At 43.7% G+C, this 17,240-nt stretch overlaps 1 protein-coding gene across 1 annotated transcript in view; it reads right to left on the bottom strand.

Moving 5' to 3' along the window:
• The window catches only part of EDAR (ectodysplasin A receptor), a 119,642-nt gene extending 105,618 nt beyond the window's left edge, over positions 1–14,024 (bottom strand). Inside the window, exon 1 of the mRNA XM_056807974.1 lies at positions 13,894–14,024. The gene's annotated coding sequence lies outside the window, so the exon portion shown is untranslated. The remainder of the gene's footprint in view (positions 1–13,893) is intronic.
• Positions 14,025–17,240: the final 3,216 nt, after the last annotated feature.

The following is a 17,240-nucleotide window of genomic DNA, read 5'->3' as shown; positions in this document are numbered from 1 at the left end:
TATATAATAAAAATAAATATATATAAGTATATAAGTAAAAATAAGCAAGATATAGTTTTTAATATAAAACTATATCTTGCTTATTTTTATGTATCTTTCTCTGGAGGTAGACATACACAAGTCATCCTTCAAGCGATATTTCTGTTGCTGTATATAATGTTCCCTTATTCAGTTCAGTTTATTTCACTCTTCATAATTTCATGTTTTAAAGAAATTCACCTGCTTATAATTTCACGTGGTGCAGTTGTATTCCATTGCAATCACATGCCACAACTTCTTTCTGAAGTTCTTGAGAAATTCTGGCAAGTCAGAAATTCTCTAGGCTTTATGGTCTTCATCTGTGAGATGAAGATGGATGTGACAGTTATCTCTGAAGCTCCTCTTGGCTAAAGTCTATGATCCTATGGAATATGGTTTCCAAGACTTAACCCCCCCACCTCCCACCCCCCCACTTTCTCTTCTAAGTTTGCCTGAGAAATAGAGACGCGATCTGTAGTCAGGCCCAGACGCAAACGTTTTCGGCTTACAAGGACCTCTTGGGAGCTGGACAAACCCACAGCCTTCCACAAGGCAGGGTCGTGTCCTTGTGCCTCGTGGGCAGAGTTTGTATCGGAGGTCAGGAAGAGGGGATTCAAGGGCAACGGCTGACATACGCTGGCTGTTTGACACGGGAGGTCACTTCCGTATGGGCAAAGCTCTACGATCTGCGTTGCTTAGAGGGAATTCCTTCACTGATAGTTCCCTGTGATGGCAGTCACAGTTCTAGACCCGTGTGCATGCATGTGCATATGTGCCTACATATATACATGTGTAGGTACATACTGATCTGAGACCAGTTCTTTATACCCATTTTTCAATATTGAGACTAGAGTGTAAGCCTTGTCTCTGAATTTCTTGGCTGTGAGACCCTGAGTAAGCCACTAAAGTCAGTGCTCTATAGAAAGTGGAAATTTGGGTGATTCGAGGGAATTTTCTTAGCTAGGAGCTTCCTATACCAGGAAATGAAAGATTCACTACCCTTCCCCTACAACTTTAAAAAATCTATATTATGTGTATATAACATATATATTATCATATAAAGGGCAGCTAAGTAGCCCAGTGTTCAGAGGGCCAGGCCTGGAGTCAAGAAGACTCATCTTCCTGGGTTCAAATCTGGCCTTGTACCTGTCCAAACTGTGTGACCCTGGACCAGTCACTTAACTCCAATTGCCTAGCCCTTACAGTAAAGATATATTCATTCATTTGTTTGTTCATTTGTTTTATTGTTTATTTATATTATATTTTTTCTATCTGCATACACATGTATACACAACACACAGACACACATGTGTATTTATGTCCATCTATACATGTATAGATGTACACGTTGCCTGTGTGTACAAGCTATTTTCTAAGAATATAAGTTGCCTAGAAGGTGGCAACCTGCATTTAGAGATGGAGTTTCCTCCCTTGGGAGGATGCCAATGAAATCATAAGTCCAGCCCCTATTCCTATACATTCTCTTCAGTCATTTCAGTCATGTCCAACTCTTCATACCCCCATTTGGGATTTTCTTGGTAAAGATACTGATTTGCCATTTCCTTCTCCAGATCATTTTAGAGATGAGGAAACTGAGGCAAACAGGATTAAGTGAGTTGCCCAGGGTCACCGAGCTAGGAAGTGTCCAAAGCCAGATGATCTATCCACTGTGCTACCTAGTTTCCCCTCTTGCATATATATTGAATATTCATCAAGGGATGTGTGTTACTTTGCAAACAAATTTTCATCTTTTTTTTTTACTCTTAATTACCTTCCATCTTGGAATTGATACTGTGTATTGGTTCCAAGGCAGAAGAGTGGTAAGGGCTAGGGCAATGGGGATCAAGTGACTTGCCCAGGGTCACACAGCTGGGAAGTGTCTGAGGCCAGATTTGAACCCAGGATTTCCTGTCTCTAGGCCTGGCTCTCAATCCACTGAGCTACCCAGCTGCCCCCCAAATTTTCATCTTTTAATGGTTATATTTCCGTGAACATTGATTAAGGAATATTAGTCACTCATGAGTTAAAAGTAGGATTTTAGATGAGAGGATTCTGAATATTGCCCCTCTCTAAGGGTATGATTCAAATGGCCACTCATTCAACAGTATCGACCATATACCACAGATGTGGCTAATAAAGTCAGAATTCTCTTGGAAGTTTTCCTGAGCACCAGAAGCCCCAGGGCCAGGAAATACCACGGACAACACCCTGTCTTATAGTCTTGACTTGACTGCACTTGATTGCCATTGTACATCCTACAATGGGGCAGAGCACTCATCCTGACTCAGGGCTGAGGGAGGGAGGCGGTCACCATGGAGATAAGGAGGCTATAGAGTTCCACAGGAAAGAGAACTCCGAAGCACAAGACAGGAGATAGATAACAAAGGAGTCAGTTCCTAGCCCTTCCCAATTACACATCCCACCACAGCCATTCTAGGAGGACCACTGCCCCAGGATATTTTTTCTTCCCAGTTGGAAGACTGCCCCAATCCTCCAGAGTTTCAGATATGACCTGCTAATTCAAGAAGCATTCTCTCTCTCTCACTCTCTCTCTCTCTTTCTCCCTCCCTCCCTCTTTCTCTCTCTCTCTTTCTCCCTCCCTCCCTCCCTCTTTCTCTCTCTCTCTTTCTCCCTCCCTCCCTCCCTCTTTCTCTCTCTCTCTCTCTCTCTCTCTCTCCTTCTCTCTCTCTCTCTCTCTGACTCTCTCCCTCCCTTACCCCCCCTCTCTCCCTCCCTCTCTCTCTCTCTCTCTCTCTCTCTCTCTCTCTCTCTCTCTCTCTCTCTCTGTCTCTCTCTCTCTCTCTGGCTCTCTCCCTCCCCCTCTCTCTCCCTCTCCCTCCCTCTCTCCCTCTCCCTCCCTCCCTCTCTCTCTCTCTCTCTCTCTCTCTCTCTCTCTCTCTCTCTCTCTCTCTCTCTCTCTCTCTCTCTCCCTCTCTCTCTCTCTTCCTCTCTCCCTCTCTCTCCCTCCCTCCCTCTCCCTCCCTCCCTCTCTCTCTCTCTCTCTCTCTCTCTCCCCCCCCTCTCTCTTCATCATTCTCTAATTCTACCTATCTCTCTTAATTCTGCCACCTACAGCTATGCAGCGTAGGTCAAGTGGCATTTCTTCAGCTACAAAATGGGAAATGATACATAACCTACATGTCAGGGTTATTACAAAGAGGGTGATTTAAAAAATGTTCTATATAAAAGGGAACTATTATTGGTGATGTTGTAGACAGAAGTCATAATTTAGATGGGAGGTTGCACTAGACCTTTGCAGGCCTTTCCAAATCTGAGTCTATAAATTTATCATGTTAGCCTGGTCATTTCAAGGGCAGAGGCTCTCACTCCTCAGATGGTACTGGATTCCAGCTGACCCTCAAGCTGAAAAGAGAGGTTCTCAGAATGCTAGAACATGGCATAGCAAATAAAGGCTGGCCGGTTCATCCCTGTATCCAGAAAGAACAATCAGAACATTTTCCAAATTTTGTATCCATAAGAAGAATTTCACCCCCCTTGCAAAGTGATTTCGACTCTCACTTTACTACTTGATTTGGCTAGTTATCCATTTCTGAGGTTGAAATTAATTTGTCATTCAGAAATAGTGAGATTCTCCCAGTCTCCTGATTGGCTTTGCTATTGCTTCTCTGATTATTATCATCTTTGATGATGACCCCCCAAAAGTCTCCTCCTCCCCTCTCCTCCCTAAAATTCCTGTCTCCAGTCCATCTCTTCACAGCTGCATCTGAAGCTAATGAATCTGGATGCCAGCCAAAGCACAGATCTAGAAAGTTTATGTGCATTGCAGGATTCAGCCCCTTACTAAGAAAATTTACCAAATTGTGTATTCACATGAATACTTTCCACTCAACCCCATCCTGCCTGCAAAGTGATCTTGACCTAAGTTGACTATTTGATTTAGCTAAAAAGGGCCTCACTTGACTATTAACCCATTGGCTCTCCATTAACCCAGGCTCCTCAACACTTCATTTATATCCAAAGTTAATTTTCGGTTGTTCTTTCTATCTTCTTGTTTGCCTCATGAGGATGTGTTCTTCTGCTTCTTTGGATTATAAACTCCATGAGGGCAGGGGCTCTGTTTTCTTAGCCTTTGGGATTATTTCATAGTGCCCAGACCATGATGGATCAATAAAGGCTGGTTATTTCATTTAATCATGCTTAATTATGTGGGTTTAATTTAATTAATGCTGCTAATTTAATGAAGGCATGACCTTGGGAGGGACTGAAATGGTTTTCTTTCTTTCTAGTCCCAAATGCCTAGATGAAAGAGGGCTTCCAACAAACTCTCCCCACCAAATTCAGGACCATCCCACTGTTGCCTTTTTTGAGGAGAAAACAATAATGGTGGAAGAAATACTGATGTCCCCAGAGGCAGGGAGGCTCACCATCCCTAGTGCTGTACACCTCTCAGAGGCCACTATTTCTACTTAATTGGCATCTGAAGAAGGGAAATAGCCATTCCCTGGGGAGGAGGGAAAGCAGAATCTGTCAGTGCCTCCTCACTATTTATTCTGTAAACACACGGAAGATTTCATATTCTACTGTTCTTGGTTTTGCAATCTTCACAAAAATAAATATTTGCCTTCAAAAGCAACAACTATGATAATCATCAGTGTAGCCTTCTCCAGCTCGGCTGCTTTATACACACTCACATCAAATGAATAGAGTTGGATAGATGTGTGTGGTCTGTTTGGATAATGATTTTCATGTGGAAACCTCTAGCTGAAAGCCCACTGGCACTAATGGAGGAGAAAGTTTGGTCTCGATCCTCATTTTCAGGGATGACTAATGATCCACAATCCCAAGTTCCCTTCACAGCTTAATCATTTGCTATTTCCCCCTTATTTTATAAAAAGGAAATGATGTCATCTTGGGTGAGACACTAAAGCTTTCCTTTGCCTCAGTTTCCCTAGCAAATGAAGATGTAAGATGAATTTACTCAGAGATCCCTTGGAGGAAGGACAAAAGGAGAGCAAAATAATTGGAAAATATGTAATAGAATAATGCTGATATTGGGGAGAGCCTTCTCTCTTTCAAATGACCATAGGGGAAACATTAATTAAAGCAAGAAAAGACCATCAATAAAACTTTGTTGCCGGTTAATTCCATAATGGGGGATAGGGACTGAATTTATGATTTCAGTGGTATTCAGAGCTCCTAGAGGAAGAAACGCCTTCTATTAATGCAGGAAAGCACCTCTGCAATTTATAATCCAGGAGTGTTGCCTAGAGTAGAAGTGTCATACGCCTTGCCTGCAACACTCCAGAGTGTGGTCCAAACCAGACTCAAATATAATTAAGAAACAATTAACAAAAAAATACAAATATGGTAAAACATAGATAATGCTAATATATAGGGCAGCTAGGTAACTCAGTGCATAGGGATCTGGGTCTGAGTTTAAATCTGACCTCAGACACCTACTAGCTTGTGTGACCCTAGACAACTACTTCACTCTGTTTGCCTCAGTTTCCTCATCTGTAAAATGAGCTGGAAAAGAAAATGGCAAACCACTCCAGTATCTTTGCTAAGGAAACCACAAGTGGGTTTTCTCAAGAATAGTTGGACACACCTGAAACACCCAAACAACAACAAAATAGTTTTCGAAGTCAAAATGTGATTCTCCTCTTTCTATTTGAGTTTAACTAAGAAAATAAGTGGTTTATTTACCCAGAATCACACACAGGCAAGACTTGAACCTAGACCTTCCAACCTTATTGGCCAGTTCCCTATTTACTATGCCACAGTTGCCTCGTTTTTCTATACTTCTTCTATCAGACTTAATTTTTTATTTCAGAAGATGTTATTTGAGCCATGCTTCATCCACATTTTTATAGCTTTTCTAAACTGGAATTCTACTCCTTCCTCAGTAAACTCCACAGCTTCCTTTTTCTTTTGGGACCAAATATTAGCTTTTTAGTTTAGCATTTAAAGTCTTTCCCAACCAGGCCCCAACCTACCTCTCCAAACAAGTGGATTATATATAACAGTGCTGAGCTTTGAAGATTTCGTATTTTATTGCTTGCTTTGAGTAAGCAAGAAGACTCAAGTTCAAATGAAGCCTTGAGACTGGGCTGTGTGATCCTGGGCAAATTGCTTGACCGTTGCTTGCCTCAGTTTCCTCAACTGTAAAATGAAGATAATAACAGTACCTTCCTTGCAGGGGTGTTGAGAGGATGAAGTGAGATAATATTTGTAAAGCCCTTAGGATTATACCTAGGATATAGTAGGTGCTATATAAAGGCTCATTTCCTTCACTTCCACCCCTACCTGTTCCATACTCTATGGTCCATCCCAAACCATCTTATTGCTCATGCTCTTATACAACATTACCTCATTCCTCCATATTTTTGCCTTGGCCATGTCCTTTGCCAGGAGTGCACTCCCTCCTCCCTTCTCTCTTTCTCCTCATACTTCCTAGCTGTGTGACCCTGGATAAGTCACTTAACTCCCATTGCCTAGCCCTCACTACTCTTCTGCCTGGGAACCAATACTTAGTATTGATTCCAAGACAAAAAGTAAGTGTGGTTGTTGTTGTTTTTTTTTTTAAGTCATACATATTGAATGCTCCCTCTTCCATCTGCCTTCTACCAGGGGATAGAGAGCCAGGGTTGTGGGTTCAAATCTAACCACAGACATGTCTTAGCTGTGTGACTCTGGGCAAGTCACTTAACTAGCCCTTACTGCTCTTCTGCCTTAGAACCAATACTTAGTCTTGATTCTAGAATAGAAGGCAAGAAGTTTGGTTTTTTAAAAATTCTGTATATGACTCATTTTTCAGTGTGCTATCTTTATGACAGGTAAGTTTTTGAAGAGGAAGGGACGGTTTTGTTATTGTCTCTGTATTTCCAGCACCACCACAATTCCTGGCACATATTAGGCTTAACAAATGTTTATTTGTTGCTTGTTTGGACCAAGGGGCTGCGTTATGATGCAGTACTATTGCATTTAACTTACCATTGTTGTCATTTTTATTTTATGCAAAGGACTCTTTCAGGAGAAAACCACATTCTTCCAAGTCTAACCCAACAGAGATAATTTGCTCTCATTATACATTTGACTCTTGGAAAGACTGTTATTGCCAAAGATCCTATTGGCCATCTTTCTTTTAGAAGTGCTCCAGTTCTGTAGGATATAGCGTGTCTAAAGAACGACATCCCCAATGTGTACTCTCTGATTTATTTTTTTCATTATGGTCAGGAAGTATTAGCAGTAGCTGTTACAAGTGCAACCCAAAGCAATATTAAGGACTAAATCTTAAGAAAATACACTTTAAGAGCCCTCCAAGGTGCCTTTAAAAAAGCTCCACGCCTTTCTTTTTACCTTTTTTTGAAAGAATTAAAACCCAAAATTAATATTGCACACGGACGCAGAACCTCAATGCACGTAGAAAGTAAGAAATCTTATCTTCCTAGTACATAAGACCGATGATCCGAGGAGATGTTCACATTGCCTAAGAGCCCTGCACACTTGACTGGCCCTCCTGAATGGTACCAGCACCACTACCATGAATCTGCATCAATCCAACCTTCCAGTTCTTCTCTGATGATCCGCTTAGGCACCTTTCCAATAACAAGACAGCCATTTGTTTTCATGGTCTCCACAGATCACCTATCTTTTTCTATCGGTCGTCTGTAGAGCTTAATAGGAGTGAATGCCCGGCTCTGTTGAATAGAGGGCCAAAAGGAGACTCTGCTCACTCCATAAAAAGCCGACTGCAGGTTGGCGTGCTAAACTGGGTGCCAAATGGATCTCTAGCTTAGTTCCACCATGGCACGTCCAGGAAAGGAGGCACGGGATGAATACACATCAAAATACAGCTTCCTTCCACTTGGGAAGAGCATGATACCGTTTCTTGACTTGACTATGTTCAGCTTGGACCATTTGATCTTTTAAGTGGAAATGAATGGCAAGCCAAGCTTAACGGTGCCGAGAAACCTCAGAACAGGCCTTGATTCATCTTCGAGCCCGTGCTCGCCTTGCTGCGTCTTGCTGTCGCTGCCCTTCCTGCTGATTCCACCACTAACCCACGGGGAAAAGACAGAGATGGGGTTTACGAGCTTGTAAAGTGAATTGTGGACGAACTGTGGCTTGTCTAGGGTGCCTCTTCACAAATGCAGCATCTTCCTGGGGGATCTTTATCCTGGTTACTTATTCTGGAGTCCTTTGGCTTGTAGGAAATGGAGAACAAAGGCATTCCTGGTTGGCTACACATGCAAATGTCTAAATAAAAAGAGGAGGGCTCCAAAGGGAAGCAGGCAGGCAGGGAGCAGTAGTTGCCGGAATAGATGGCTGTGGCCGCAGGCTCTGAGATACGGAGGCAGCTGGGCCTCTCGGAAGCCAAGGAGATTTTGCATCCTCAGGCTAATGACTGTTGAGAAATATTAAATGCCTCCAATTGCAACGGCAAAGCCCAAGAGGTACACACACAGCTGCCAGCTGGAGTCTGTGTCTTTGTTTACTGGGGGATCTTGGTGGTCTGGGACCCACTCTCAGAAAAGCAAGGGACCCTACTTGAACCCTGACAGCTCCGTCAGAAGCACTTTCACACAGTGTTCCCGAAAGGATTTAACCCATCCTTGGCAATGTTTGAGAGCCCAGAGAGGAACGCCGATGAGGGGAAGAAATAAAAAAGTCAATTCCCAGGTTTGTTTTTTTTGCTAACAAAAGACAGGGGTTCAAACCTTATTTAACGTGCAAGCTTCAACCTTCTCCCTTTCTGGGCCTTTCATCCAGACGGCTCACCAGGATTAGAAACCCACCCTTCTTCCAGCGGCTCGTGCTTTTCCCTCGACGGTTCCCATACATTTGCTCTGTGTGTATCCTGGCTAGAAACATTTCTATATATTATCTCCAATTAGAACACGAGGGGACTAGTTTCGCTTTTTCCTTAGATCCTCAGTACTTAACAGAGTGCCTGCTACGATGGAAAGGCTTAATACATGCTTTTCATTGGACTTGAATTTCATTCCGTCTACTTGCTCTTGCCTATTGCCTAGGAGGAGTGTTAAATAGCAAAATGATGGGTGGATATTGGCGTACCAGTCGGGTCCTCGGCTTCTGGATCACTGAGATTAGATGGCAGGGGATTCACGGTTAGATTGCCTCATTTTGAACTGGGAGGTATACTAGCCTCCTCCCTGCCTTAGTACCCAATCCTACGTCCGTTCGTTTTTTCCTGATTAGGTTGAGGAGGACACAGAAGAGGATCTAGGAAAGAAGTTGAAGGGACAGTTGGGTGGCTCAGTGGATAGAGCGACAGGTCTAGACATGGGAGGTCCTAGGTTCAAATTTGGCCTCAGATATTTCCTGGTATGACCCTCAATGAGTCACTTAACCCCCATTGCCTAGCCCTTACCACTCTTCTGCCTGGGAACCAGTACTTAGGATTCATTCCAAGAAAGAAGATAAAGGTCTTTTTTTAAAAAAAAGAGAAGTTGAAGATTACTTTCAACATCTCATTGACACGATTCAATATCAACAGCTCTCCTGCCACCCCAACATTTCTCTGTGCATCACGTCTGCTACTTAGAGGGCTTGAAATCCTTCTCTTGATTTTCCTAGAGATTCTAGTTCAGAGGACAATCGATTGAGTGGTGCAGAGTGCTCTACAGGTCACTTAGTACAGTTCCATAATTTTGTAAGAAACTGAAGACCAGGAAGGTGAACTGATACGCCCACGATCAAACAGCTTAGAAGGAATAGGACCAAGCCTTGAACTCAGGTCCTTTGAATCCAGTGCTAACACTATGCTCCTTCTGTTGAAAGTAAGTCTCATCAAGTGTCTTGACTTAGGCTAGCTAGATCAATGGGGGCTGTTAAAATAAATTAACCTGATCAGCTACTTAAATTTCACCTAATATTCTGCAAAAGTCATAGGATCATAGATTTCAACCTGGAAGGTAGCTCAGTCCCTTCTTCACCTGTATAGACATTTAGTGTGGAATAGATATAAAATACTTGGTCAACAGGAGTAAAAATTCACAGAATTTGAGCACTGGAAGAGACCTCAGCAACCTGTTGATCCAATCCATCTTCCAAAGGAACAATCAGAGCTGTCCAAGGAGGGGAACCCACCACTTCTCAGGGCAGCTCACTTCACATTCTATTTCCTTCATTCTGCTCTCTTAAAGAAGGACTCACTTGGGAGAGAGGAGTGAACTGCCCTACTGGAGAAGATGATATATCTAAAGCCATTGACCACTGAACCTTTTACTGAAGAGGTGGGAATTGCCCCCCGCCCCCCCATTAGTCTAATGAAGTATGCTCATTACACATAGATTAAGAAAGATATTGGAGGGGATTGGAGTCACTCAGATCACACAAAAGCTGCCAACATAGTGAATGGAGTAGGTGCCCTCTGTGATATTCGAAAAGGACTGGGCTCGAGGGCAGAGGGGATGTGGGAGATATGTTCCTTGAAGTGAAGAACAAGGAAACAGAATGGGAGGCATAAAAAAGAGCCATTTAGCAGTGGGGCTGAGTTCCAAAAATCAATCATGTTTATGTCTGCAAGTGTTTGAATTTCAGATTTGGCTGACTCTTTGAAGTTATGAGCCTGTGCATTTTCCTTAGCATGAATTCCATTCTTTGTTAACCATAGGACTTATCTGGACCCGGGACTGGGACTCAGGTGACCAAGGTTCCATTTGCCCATTCAAGAAGGTACCTGTCTAAGGTCCTTTCCTTCATCAGTGAGCCGTTTGGCCAGAAACACAGAAAAGCACTTTGCTACAAGGTCTCCAGTGACTCTTAGTTGTGCCATTTGTGAAATGGGAATGAGGACATGACATCCTGATGGCTTGAAGGACAAGCCAAGTCTGATTCTCAGGCTTTGCAAATGTTGACTGCTAGGAAAATGCCAGTGGCACTTGACTTATCTACAGACGGAAACCTTGCCCTTCCCCATCCTTTACTTTGATGTTGAGATAACTAGTATTCCTAAAGAAAGATGAGGGCGAGTTGCTGTGGACTTTTCCAGATGTACTGTTGTTGCCAGAGAGTTCTCCATAGGGCAAGCTTAAGGTGAGGGCAGAGGTCTATGAAGGGCAAGATGCTGCATGCTCTAGGAAGTAAAGCAGATTGTTGCTAAATTCTCAAAATTTCTCACTGCCTCATCCCTGGAAGAGTGTAAACACTAGTGAGAATCGTGACAAGTTGTAATTTTCCTAACTTGGTGACAATTTTTCCTTTTGCTGGAATTAGTAAATTGTATATTCAAGAGCTCAAGTTGTTATGACTTGGCATTCTTAGATAATGACAAGCAAGAAGCTCAAACTAAATATTCCTGACCTTAATGATTTGAATTGGCTTCTTCCCTCTTCCCAAAACTCGCTACCTTTTTCGTGGCTTAGATTTGCTACAATTTGTTCGATTCTTAGATTACTTTGTCAAAGAAGGATCACAAGAGGTCTAATTTTGTTTTTATTTTTCTGTATTCCCCTATTCTCCGTACTATTCATTTCAGTAATACATTCCTCTGTCTAGCTGAAATCCAGACAAATACTTCATCTTTCTCCAACTGACCAGCTCTTCACTTCATTTTATGTTTTTCTTGGTCTGTCTCTCTCTAAACCTCTCCCTCCCTCTCCCTCCCTCCCTCTCTCTCTCTCTCTCTCTCTCTCTCTCTCTCTCTCTCTCTCTCTCTCTCTCTCTCTCTGTCTCTCTGTCTCTCTGTCTCTCTCTCTCTCTCTCTCTCTCTCTCTCTCTCTCTCTCTGTCTCTCTGTTTCTCTGTCTCTCTGTCTCTCTGTCTCTCTCTCTCTCTCTCTCTCTCTCTCTCTCTCTCTCTCTCTCTCTCTGTCTCTCTTTTCTTTCTCTCAACACCATCCCTTCTTCAATGTCTGTATCTGCTTCTAATTTGACTTTGGGCATTAAATGAATACAATTCATTGTAGGCTAGGGGATATTTATATTGTAAAAATGTCATCTATTTGGGTGCTTTTTTCTACCCTATTGGCATTTTCTACTTAAGTCTCCCTGGTCTTTAGTAGCTGAGTCTTTTACTCTGACACCAATGAGAACTACTTAGGACATTTGGTAGTAAGAAGTTGGTCCCACTGAGTTCAAATGGGACACGAACTACTATTTTTTAGGGTTCTAGCCCTCTGAGCTAGAAATGAAATATCAAGACTTTGCTCAAAACTGACTTTTACTTGTAGGACCAACTAGACAGAAATATAGGGCCAGCCACCAGAATTTATAGCTGCAAGACACCTTAGAGAACTTAGTTGTACCTTAGTCCAACCCCATTATTTTGCACATCATGAAACAGAGATCCAGAGAAGGGATTGTCCCAAGTTCACACCAGCAAGTAAGTAGGTCAGAGCTGATGTGCAAAGCTGGGCTTCACAAGATCATAGATTTAGAGTGGGAAGGGACCTTGGAGGTCGTCTAGACTGACATCATTGTACTAATGAAGCCTAAAGATAGGAAATGATTTGATAATGAGACTTAGGTAGTAATCCTTTAAGGGTCAGCACTAGGATTTCAACTTGAGTCTGCTAAGGAGCCCGGTGCCTTCCCTTTTTATCAAATGCAATAACACATAAAGTGCTCTGCAAACTTTAAAGCACTATAGAAAAGCTTTCTCCTTCTCCATTCCTACCACTACCATTACCACTACCAGTACTATCTACTGTGACTACTACTACTACTACTTCTGCTGCTGCTACTACTACTACTGCTACTACTACTACTATTTCTGCTGCTGCTGCTACTACTACTGCTGCTGCTGCTACTACTACTACTACTACTACAATTTCTGGTGCTGCTACTACTACTATTGCTGCTGCTACTACAATTTCTGCTGCTGCTATTACTACTGCTGCTGCTGCTGCTACTACTACTACTACTACTACAATTTCTGGTGCTGCTATTACTACTACTGCTGCTACTGCTGCTACTACTACTACTACTACAATTTCTGCTGCTGCTACTACCACTACTACAATTTCTGCTGCTGCTATTACTACTACTGCTGCTACTGCTGCTACTACTACTACTACTACAATTTCTGCTGCTGCTACTACCACTACTACAATTTCTGCTGCTGCTACTACTACTACTGCTGCTGCTACTACTACTATTGCTGCTGCTACTACAATTTCTGCTGCTGCTATTACTACTGCTGCTGCTGCTGCTACTACTACTACTACTACAATTTCTGCTGCTGCTACTACCACTACTACAATTTCTGCTGCTGCTATTACTACTACTGCTGCTGCTGCTGCTGCTGCTACTACTACTGCTACTACTATTTCTGCTGCTGCTATTACCACTACTACTGCTGCTGCTACTGCTACTACTGAGACTTCTTCTACTACTGCTACTGCTATTACCCCTAGTAATAGAACTGCTGCCGCTACCAGGGCTGCTGCTATTACTGTCCTATGACTTTACAGCGCTCTGGTACCATCTCTCTTAGTTTTCTTCAAAACCTCACCTAGGAGAGCCCTCTGGGCATCGGGGCTGTTTGTTGACGGGCTCTGTGAGAGGAACAGAGCAGCGGCCAACACTGTCCCCCTCAGACTGTGCCCCGGAAGGCACACCTTTGGGTGCTCTCCGGTGGCACTCTGGCTCTAGTAGCCGAGTGCTTGAAGCCGGTTAAGCACATGCAAAGTCTGGCTTACCCTCTAAGCCTTCAGCCCAGGCAGGAATCGGGTTTCTGGTGTTCCCCCCCCCAAAGACGGACTATTGAGTCTCTGAGCCCGGAGCCGGACTCCCAGGCGCACGGGGTACAGCTTGTTCAAACACAACGAAACACGAGATGCATTTCAAAAATGCGCACTTGGGCTCTTCCCCCGACAGACGTCCCCGTCCCTCCGCGGTGGAGGACATGAAGAAACGGGCCGCCCAAGGAAAGCGAGCCCCTCACTCACCTGGGCTGGCGGCAGGTCCCACGCAAGCGTCCCCCGCAGCAGCAGGCGGGTCGATGAGGCTGGAAGGGAGAACCAGGAGAGGTCCCGCTTCTTCTGGGCGCGGGGTTCTGTCCGTCCCGAGCTGCAGACAGATGGCCAGCTCCCGGAGCTGGTGGCCGCGGCGCTGTCAATCCGTGCCGGGTCCCTCTGCGCCCGGGGATCAGCAGCACCCAGCACCCCGCCTCTGGTCTCAGCCCCGAACTCCAGTTTCTACTACTTTCAAAAGATTTCCCGGGAACTCTTCCCGAGCCTGCTGGGAGTTTGGAGAAGTCCGTGTGCGAGCGAGGGGCTTTCCTTCACGGCAAACTCACCCGCGCCCCCTAGAGGCCTCTCCCGGCCACGGAGAAAAAGCCAAGCCTCCCTGCAGCCGCCTGAGGCCAGTTCTCTGCCCCCTGCTTCCCCCGTTTGCCCGTCACACCCCCGGGGCCAGCGCGCTTCCTGCCCTGTGCGAGAGGCTACCCTCCGCGAAAAATGCCGAGCCCCCCCCCCCCCCTTGCTGGGCGGGGGTGTCCTTTCTTCTGTGGGTAACAGCCATCAAGGCCCCTGGGGATCCGAGTGCTCAAAAGGCAACTCAGCTTTAAAGCATCTCATTTACTGAAGGGACCCACCGCTGAGACACCCACAGGCGAGGGTGCTGCTGGATTCATTTAGCTCCCAGACGCGTGTGTGCATGTTTTCCAGCTCTCCCCTTGCTATACTTCACCCCAGGCTTTTGAGTCAGCGGGAGCCCGTGACTGCTGAGACTGCGGGGGGGACCCCCCCCCCCCCCCCCGCCCCCTTCCCGTATAACCTCAGACTCAAACATCTTCAAAGGCCGAGTGAGCCTTTCATGGTGTAGGATCCAAAGCAGCGGCTTTGGGGGGCAGAGTCAGCTTCAAGAGCTGGACTTTCTATAGAGGTGACCTTGGGCAAGTCACTTTACTTTTCTGGGTCCCAGTTTCAGAGAGATTAGCTAGAGAGCCAGCCAGAGATAGGAAGGCAGAGGAATAGATTCCTGTATCTATAGAAAGGTACATGAATTATATATATATATATATATATATATATATATATATATATATCTTTAGTTAGATAATATCCATATCTACAGACAGATAGAAGGTGTATTTTGCTAGACAAATTATATTTCTATCTATAGGCTAGTAGTAAGTTAATATGTAGATTTCTATTAATTATTTAAGCCCTTACCTTCCATCTTGGAGTCAATACTGTGTATTGGCTCCAAGGCAGAAGAGTGGTCAGGGCTGGGCAATGGGGGTCAAGTGACTTGCCCAGGGTCACACAGCTAGGAAGTGTCTGAGGCCAGATTTGAACCCAGGACCTCCCTGCTCTAGTCCTGGCTCTCCATCCACTGTGCCACCCAGCTGCCCCCATTATGTAGATTTTTAGATAGATCTATCTATCTTTCTATAGGTTAGCAGGTAAAAAGATGTTATAGTGATAATAATAAAAATAACTAAAATTAATATTATACTTACTATGTACCTGACACTATGCTAAGTGCTCTACAATTATCCCAATTGATTCTTACAACAACCCTGGGAGGTAAGTGATATTATTATATTCATTTTACAGATGAGGAAATTGAGGTAAACAGGTTAAGTGACTCGTCCAAGGTCACACAGCTGTTACATATCTCTGGTGAGATTAGAACCATTTTCCTGTTTGAATAAAGGTCCATCTAGCTAAAACACACACAAACACACATATGCAATGCTTATAATACGTGTGTCTTTAGATAGACGGCACATAGATAGGCAGATAAATGCTATATATCTTTAGATAAATTATACGTACCTTTAGGTAGACAATACCTTTAGACAGACAGATGATATGTCTCTTTAGAGACAATCAGTGAGCTATGGTGGTTTCGGTAGGGACTGAAGTCTTCAAGGCTTGGGCCTCACGTGACTCCGTTGAAATAGTTAACTAGGCTTGGGACTCACCCATGCGGAGAGTGAGCCTCAAGGTAGGAAATCATGAGGGACTTTAGAGTCCAAGGAGGCCAAATAACTTATTTTACAATTTAGGAAACTGAGGCTCAAAGAGCTTAAATGTGGCTTCCTCCTCTATAAAATGAAAGCGGGGTAGTGGGGTGGAGGAACAGACCCTTTTCTGTATCATGGGATCAGTCATCTAGAGTTGGAACGTCCTTGAAAGGCCCCTGAGTCTAAATCACTCATTTTTGTAGTTGAGGAAATAGATAAGGGACAGACTCAGGATTTGAACTCAGGTCCTCTGACTTCAAATTTAGCTCTCTATGCACTGAATCCCCTGCTTCCAGTGTGTCATTTCTAGTCTAAAATCTTATGATGTTTCTGTGGCCTCGGACAAGTCCCTTTATCTTATTTGGGCTCCAGTTTCCTCAAACGGGCATCTAGGTGGCATAGTAGATGAAGTACCTGGCCTGAACTCCTAACTGTGTGACCCTATCTGCCTCAGTTTCCTTATTTGTCAACTGAGCTGAAGAAGGAAATGGCAAACCAATCTATTATCTTTGCAAAGAAAACCCCAAATGGGGTCATGAAAAGTCAGACATGATTGAACATCATCATTCTTCAACTGGAAATATATACTGTTGAACTAGATTTATTTCTAAGGTTCCTCCTAACACTAAATCATTGCTCTAATATTGGTTCATCTTTCCCCAGAAATGGAATTTTAAAAGTGTATTTATTTTAAACTTCATAAAAATAAGGATGTACAGCTTTTGTGCCCTAGCAATGATAGAGGTTGGAATGAGAGCAGTTCCTTCGTGCTGTACAAGAAACGATTTGGATTTCTGTTTTCTTTTCTCCATTCTGTGACTTTTTTCTTTTGGATGGTATTCAGCATATTCACAAACAAAAAATGAGTCCTGGAGGGGACGACAGAACGTGTGTGCGTGTGAACTTGAAGGCTAAGTCTATATAGAAGAAGAAATTGCAGAGAGTTGCAATTGCCTGATTCATTGAACGAATGCAAACAACACATGCTTAGAGTTTGCTAATGGATATTTTACATTAAATGATCAGTTTTGGCTATCTTCATGGTAATCGACCCTTCCTTTTCTACTGTGTGGACCCAAGATGAAGACAGAACTAAGGGTGGAAATTGTGACTTTAGAGTCACAAATAGGAAACTCCCAGATAAATAAATTCCTCTACCATGCAATGCAGCCCCTTCTTTGTAACATATTCTTAGCGTTGCTTGGATTACAGTGAGATCAAAGATCATATATCCAATAGGTATAAGAGACAGGACTTGGCCCCTAGGTCAGTTTTTTAACTACTTCTCCAAGGATTATAGTAAATTATAATAGTAAAATA

The sequence above is a fragment of the Monodelphis domestica genome, chromosome 8 (genome assembly GCF_027887165.1).
Source record: "Monodelphis domestica isolate mMonDom1 chromosome 8, mMonDom1.pri, whole genome shotgun sequence".
Taxonomy (NCBI): Eukaryota; Metazoa; Chordata; class Mammalia; order Didelphimorphia; family Didelphidae; genus Monodelphis; species Monodelphis domestica.
The sequence above is the reverse complement of the archived record's forward strand: the minus strand, read 5'-3'. Positions and strand labels throughout refer to the sequence as shown.